Below are 7757 nucleotides of genomic sequence, written 5' to 3'. Positions count from 1 at the left end.
AAACTACTGACTTATCCGAGTTTCCTAGAATCAAAGGTGTCTACCTCACTAGCCTTATTCACCTCTGTTCCCCATCTCCTTCTCTCTGCACAAACGCTGCACAAACTGGCTTCTCCTTCAGCATTCTGCCATCTTGGCTGCTTCTCCTGGCCTCCTCCACAAGGCCTTTCTCTGCTCTCTTACAGTATGGGCTCCTCCTAGAACGTAATCACTCTTCTCCCAAAACAACGTGATCTCTCTTCTCTTTAAAACCTTTTGGCGGGAAAGCCCTCCACCAACACATATTAACATAACATAATCACACCCATCCCAAGCAATCACCTGGGCGACGGGCTTCCATGTGACAGCACCATCTTTAACAAAGTGAGCATAATATATTTTATCTGCCCAACAGCTGCTAATGACAGAATCTCAATGGCAGTGGCTTAAACAAATTTGTTGTTTATTCTATTATGTGAAAAAATTAGGAAGTAGTTGATCAAGGCTGGTATAGGGGCTCCATAGATTCATCAGAGATCAAGGCACCTCCCATCTTTTTGCTCAGGGTAACAAAATGGCTGCTGGAATCCAGCCATCATGTGTGTATTCCAGGCCGGAAAAGGGGTGGGGGTTGGTGCAAGGAAAGGGGGATCCCTGCTCCAAGCTGAGTCATTTCCCTACTAAAAGATTTCCTGGAAGCTCCAACCAGTAATTTCCCCTTGTATATATCACTGGCCACCCCTAGATACAGGAGAAGCTGGGTAAGTAGCCTATTAGCTCAGCAGCTCATTGCTGTCCCAGAGAATATCAAGATTCCCTGACTAAGGAAGAGGGAAGAAAGAAAGTCTCTGCCACAATCTACTAACTACTGGGTGGGGTGATGAGGGAGGAGACAGAGCTACGTAACCTTTAGTCCATTAGGGAGGATACAAAGAGCACACAAATAAGTGTAACTCAGAGGAAAACTGCCAAGTGAGCTAAGAGAAATGTAGAACAGGTGCTGCAAAGCTTTTGGAAGGGGGACATTTGAGCTGCTGTTTGTTACACAGGTAGAATTATAATCCACAGAGTAGGGAGGTGAAGAAAGTCACTCTGGGCAGACAACATATATTTGGGGAACAACTGGGCTCAATCAGCAGAATCTGAACAGGAAAAGCTTCCAGGGCTAGAAAGATGTTTAGCAGCCACTGAGCTGATCCCAGGTTTTGAACCTGGGATCCACACACAGCTGCCCTTGCAAGAGCTGCAGGGGGCCCTGAACTGCCTGAAATTCTATGCAAAACTTTTTATGTATGGGTACATTGTGCTTTTCTAATGGAAGGGGCTCTGGATAATCCCCGTATTGTTCTTTCTGATCTTTCCCAAGAGAGCCTGCCCCACCCTCAACTTTTATCCCTTTACACACAACTCAGCTCCAAACGCTAATTTTTCATTCCCCACTCCCCAACCTCCACACTACTCGACTTGACTCACACTGTTCCTTCTTCTTATAATGCTCCTCCCTGCTTCTCCTCTTCCCCCTGGATATGGCAAGATAGGTAGTGATTTCTCATCACTAGAAGTATTTGAACACAGGCTCCACAAACACCTAGAAGGGAAATTACAAAAGAGATCTGAGTTGTAAACAACAGAAGCAAAGCATCAAATCCCATCTCAACCCGAGATTCTAGGATTCCCTTTGGCATAAATGTTTTTATTCTCCTCCAGGAAGTCCTCCTTCCCATCCCAGTTCACCATGGTCTCTTTATCTCCTTTTAATGTTAAAACTTTCTGCATGGAATATAGAAGTTGACATTAGCTTTATAACCTGTTCTGCATTGCTTTCCATGTTTTCTTAGGTATAAGGTGTAATGTCAAAAAAATAATAAACATTGTAACTGCCTGACCAGGTGGTGGCACAGTGGATAGAGCGTCGGACTGGGATGCAGAGGACCCAGGTTCGAGACCCCGAGGTCGCCAGCTTGAGCGCAGGCTCATCTGGTTTGAGCAAGGCTCACCAGCTGGAGCCCAAGATCTCTGGCTTTAGCAAGAGATCACTTCCTCTGCTATAGCCCCACCCCCACCCCTGTGGAGGCACATATGAGAAAGCAATCAATGAACAACTAAGGAGCTGCAACAAAGAATTGATGCTTCTTATTTCTCTCCCTTTCTGTCTGTCTGTCCCTATCTGTCCCTCTCTCTGACTCTGTCTCTGTCACACACACACACACACACACACACACACACACACAACATTGTAACTAATTCAAGGACAAGAACATAGTCTACTTTTCTTGTACCTTCACAATACCTTGTCTGTGAGGTTGGTTGGCAATGGGGGAAGGTCACATGAGGAACCAGGCCCAGGAACTTTGGCTGGAACCGCCCACACACATGCCCACCAAAAAAGAAATGGCCCGGAGCCCTTTGAAAAAGAACAACCGTCTGTCAGCCAATGAAATTTTGCATGTCATATCAATTCACCACCACCTTACCTTACCAATACTATCAATTACCCCTAGGCGGGAGAATCCATGCGACTTCTCTGGCCCCCTTTCACAGACTAGAGAACCTCGTCTGGGAAATGCTCTACTAAATAAAGCTTTTGCTATTCCACACTTCATGGCTACGCCCTTCTTTCTTCCTCAGTGGGGAATATACCTTACATTTGGTGCCAAAACCTGGGAGGAGCTTGAAGCCCACTGGGGCTGCTCCTCTCCCATTCCCTTCCGAGCAAGAACCAGGACCTCTGACCTCCCACCCACTTTGGCACATGGTGCGGTAAGTCCCCTGCCTCCAGCCTCCCCTCAGTTCTTTCCGCCGAGACTCCTGTCCATAATCGCAGCTGCATCAGGGACCTCTTATCCGTTCCGAGTGCATGTCTGCCGTGGAGATATCCTGGATACACCCACTCTACACAACCATCCAGTGGCCAGAGTCTGAGTTGCGGGACACCAATTCTCATCTCTGATCACTTCCGAGACTGAGGGCAGCTATAGAGGCACAGGAATCTAAACCTGACTCAAAAACACTCCTGAAGTGCCTTATCCGGAATCTCTTCCTCCCTAAAGAAGAAAAAACTGATCTTCTTCTCCACCTAGTTCGATTTCCCACTATACTCACTGGGAAATCTAACCAGGTGGCCTCCTGAAGGGACTTTTGATTTCAACACCCTCACCAATTTAACTATTGCCAGAGAACAGGGAAATGGTTGGAGATCCCTTACATTCAGGGCTTCTAGTATTTGCGCTCCCGTCCTAATCCCTGTGCCACCTGCCCTACGACGCAAGCCCTTTTTGGCCAGAGAAACCTCCGCTCCTAATCTTTCCTCCTTCACCTACCCCCTTGAGAAAGTCTCTTCTCCTCCTGCCCGACCCCCAGGGGCGCCCCTCTCTCAAGACCCCTCTCTGGTCCCTCTGTGGACCTCTTCCACTCGGGTCTCTTCCCTCCAGGAAGCCCCCTCCCCTGCCGGTCAGAAGTCCTACCCTTCTCTGCTGTGTTCTTAAACTCCTCCCCCATCAGGCAACCCTCCGCCGGCCATTGGCCCTCACCCGAGTTTGCAGGGCTTCTGACCCCATGGCCCAGCCTCAGTCTTCTTGCAGGAAGGCCTGGCCCTGTCTTGCCTCTGGCTCCAGTGTTTCTGGCCATATCTGGGTGCCGGGCTCCCCAGGAGCCCCCCCATTATTCTCAACCCCTAAATTTCTATTTGAGACCTGTGAACGTGGCATTTAAAGTTTTTAATGGTCTCTGCTAGCAGCATGCAGCAAACGGTGATGCTCCAAACCCAGGCTCGTGGCAACCCTGAGGCCGGCAGAGCAACAGGGGCAAGGCATAGGAGGTGCCTGACCCAAGTCCAGGCCGCAAAGAGGAATCCCACCAGAAGCTTGCTTTAAATGTGGCAAGGAGGGTCACTGGTCCTGGCAGTGCCCCTGCCCAAGGCCACCCACTAAGCCTTGCCCTGACTGCAAGCAGCCTAGTCACTGGTGGAGCGACTGCCCCTTTTGGGCAACAGGCTCTTCCTCAGCACCTCTATGTGGAGGACAAGCCACCCAAATGGAAGGCCAAGCCAACCAGGTGGGCCCACCACTTGAACTCCTAGACCTCATGGACGATTGACGTGGCCCGAACTCGAAGACCCCCATCACCCTCGCCAAACCCAGGGTAATACTACAGGTAGCGGGTAATTCCATCTCATTCCTTGTGGACATGGGAACCTCTGAACCTCTAGCTCCCTCACAGGTCTCAGTTATGGAAGTGGATGGGACCCCTTCTTTTCCCCTTTGCATGCCACCCCTGACATGCAGTTTGGACGGGACCCCATACAGTAATACTGACTACTCCTACTACAGCTAAGCTCCTAGGGCAAACACCTTGGTACCATGTCTCTTGCCTCAAGCTTGCCCCCAAGCAGGACTGCTGGTAGTCGGAACCACCGGGCCTCACCCGTCTCCGACTCACTAAAAGGTTGAGCCCTGAAGACGCTCCTGTTGCTCCTATCCTTCCCACCGAGAACCTGCATCCAGAGTGAGTTAAAGCAGGGAGCAATGCTGTTCAATGAGACTGGCCCAAAGAAAGAAAGCATCGGGGTCCTCAGCTATCTGCAAGAGAAACTGCACAAGGACATCTCCTTCTACAACCCGCTTAACTCCTGGTGGCAGCCACCCATCCTCACCTGGGCTGCCCCTATCCTAGGTCCTCTTCTAGTTATCAACATATTACTCATATTTGCTCCTCTTTTTTAGATTTTTACAGGGCCGCAGCCACGATGTTTCTCGAGTCACAGTCAAACAGATGCTCCTACACCCATATACGCAACTCCCCTCAGAGCCACCACCTTCCTACCTCCCTTCCCCACGACGCCCCTAACCAGCAGGAAGCAGCCAGACGAAGAGCAGTGCCCCATCTAATATAAAAGGTCGGAATGTGAGGTCTGTTGGCAATGGGGGAAGGTCACATGAGGAACCATGCCTGGGAACTCTGGCTGGAACCGCCCACACACATGCCCACCAAAAAAGAAATGGTCTGGAGCCCTTTGAAAAAGAACAACCATCTGTCAGCCAATGAAATTTCACCACGGTCATATCAACTCACTACCACCTTACTGATACTATAAATTACCCCCCAGGCGGGGAATCCACGGGACTTCTCTGGCCCCCCTTTCACGGACCAGAGAACCTGGTAGTAGTCCAGAAGTGCTCTGCTAAATAAAGCTTTTGCTATTTTGCATTTCATGGCTATGCCTTCTTTCTTCCTTGGCGGGGAAAATACCTCACATTGCCCATCGGGTGACCAACTATCCCGGTGTGCCTAGGACTTAGGAGTTTCCTGAGACATAAGATTTTCAGTGCTAAAGGTGGGGATATCCTGTGCAAATCAGGATGAGTTATTCACCCAACTTTTCCACGAAATGGACACATCCTAGTACCTGCTTGTTGAGGGAGCTAGAGGTTCAAGTACCTGCTTGTTGATATCTAACTACGGTAGCACTATTTCGGGTTCTCTTCTTCTTCAGGGTACATGTTCCTCTTCCCAGACACCTTGAAGTTGGGCATGACTCTGTGATTTGCTTTGGCCAATGAAATGTGAGTGGATTTAATGGGTGTCAAAGCCTCCATGTACCATTCTCTGTACACTCTCTTCTCTTGCCCTGGCAAACCATGAAGCCATGGTGTTGAGATGGCCACATCACAGGATGGTGCAGAATGCCACTGTGAAGCAGAGCCTGCTGTCTCCCATGCTGGACACGTGGTGAGAGCAAAAGCTAGCTTCGCTTGTGTTAAGTCTCTGAGGTTTCTAGGGTTTTCATTACAGCAGCAAAACCAGTAGTAACCTGACTGGTACACCAACCGCTGAAAATTTCATTTGCAACATAGTCAAAGTCAAGTTACTAAAGCAAAAAAAATTAAAACTTAAATTTTTTTCTCATGCAGGAACCTTGAAGCATATAATAAAAAAGCCAAGTTGTATGAACATGGGAGACCTGAGCCTGGTCTCCCAGGAAGCTCAAGAAAGCTGGAGGCAAGACCTCCTGGGAACAAAGGCTCCAGGAACAGAATTTGTCTTCCTGGTTTCCACCCACCAGCCCAGGTTATTGATTTCAATTGTTGACATGACAATTCCAGAACAAGTTAGAGGCCTGACCACATGGCTGCACAGTGGATAGAGTGTTGTACTAGGACATAGAGGGCCCAGGTTCAAAACCCTGAGGTTGCCACTTGAGTGTGGGCTCACCAGCTTGCATGTGGAATCATAGACATGACCCCATGGTTACTGGCTTGAGCCCAAGGTTGCTGGCTTGAGCAAGGGGTCACTTGCTCTGCTGGGGTCACTCTATCTCTCTGTCTCTCTCGCTAAAAGAAAAGAAAAAGAGCCTGACCTGTGGTGGCGTAGTGGATAAAAGCCTCAACCTGGAATGCTGAAGTCTCTGGTTCGAAACCCTGCACTGTGTAGTCAAGGCATATATGGGAATTGAAGTTGGTGCTTCCTGCTCCTCCCCCTTCTGTCTATCTGTCTGTCTCTCCCTCCCCCTCTCTCTCCTCCTTTCTACAATTAATAAATTAATTAATTTTAAAAATTTAATATTAAAAAAAAAAAAGAAAAGAAAAAGAACAATTTAGAAAGTTCAGCTCTTCAACGTTCCTAGGAGAAACTCTCCAAAAGGAGGAATAACTGGTTCGGTATGATCTCCCCACTCATTTTTGCTATTTTTGTTGCTATTCTACCTAGCTAACTCAGTCATTATCTATTTCTTTGGGATTTCACATTCTTGCCCATGACTTGATGGTGAAAAACTAGTCTCAGTCTCATGAATGGGTTTAAAAATCATATTTTAAAAAACTTTTTCTTATTACGATACTAATTTTCTTATTACAGTAGTAATAAGTATATACTCACTTTTAATATAAATAAAAAAAGAAAAATCCAAAATCACCCACCCAGAAGTAGTCACTAATAATATTTAATTATTTCTATTTATTGATTTTAGAGAGAGAGATCAAATCTGTTGTTCCACTTATTTATGCATTAATTGGTTGAATCTTGTATGTGCCCTGACTGGGGATCGAACTTGCAACCTTGGCGTATGGGGACAATGCTCCAAATAACTGAACTACCCAGCCAGGACCAATAATACTTCTTAAAATAAACATAAATTTGTTACATCTTATAACATTTAAAATATTCATCTTCCCTGGTGTGCAGAAGTCCCAGGTTCGATTCCCGGTCAGGGCACACAGGAGAAGCGCCCATCTGCTTCTCCACCCCTCCCCCTCTCCTTCCTCTCTGTCTCTCTCTTCCCCTCCCGCAGCTAAGGCTCCATTTGAGCAAAGATGGCCCGGGCGCTAGGGATGGCTCCTTGGCCTCTGCCCCAGGCGCTAGAGTGGCTCTGGTCGCGACAGAGCAACGACCTCGCCCTCGGAGGGGCAGAGCGTCGCCCCCTGGTGGGCGTGCCGGGTGGATCCCGGTTGGGCGCATGCGGGAGTCTGTCTGACTATCTCTCCCTGTTTCCAGCTTCAGAAAAATACAAAAAAATTTAAAAAATAATTTAAAATATTCATCCTCATCAGCATTTTTGCTGGTCACATACAGTCTATTATTACAGATGGATAAATCATAATTTTTTTTAATTTATTCATTTTAGAAAGGAGAGAGAGAGGGAGAGAGAGAGAAGGGGAAGGAGCAGGAAGCATCAACTCCTATATGTGCCTTGACCAGGCAAGCCCAGGGTTTCGACCTCAGCATTTCCAGGTCGACACTTTATCCACTGCGCCACCACAGGTCAGGCAATCATAATTTATTTA

The sequence above is a fragment of the Saccopteryx leptura genome, chromosome 6, assembly GCF_036850995.1.
Source record: "Saccopteryx leptura isolate mSacLep1 chromosome 6, mSacLep1_pri_phased_curated, whole genome shotgun sequence".
In the NCBI taxonomy this organism is placed as follows: Eukaryota; Metazoa; Chordata; class Mammalia; order Chiroptera; family Emballonuridae; genus Saccopteryx; species Saccopteryx leptura.
This window is presented reverse-complemented; position numbering follows the sequence as displayed.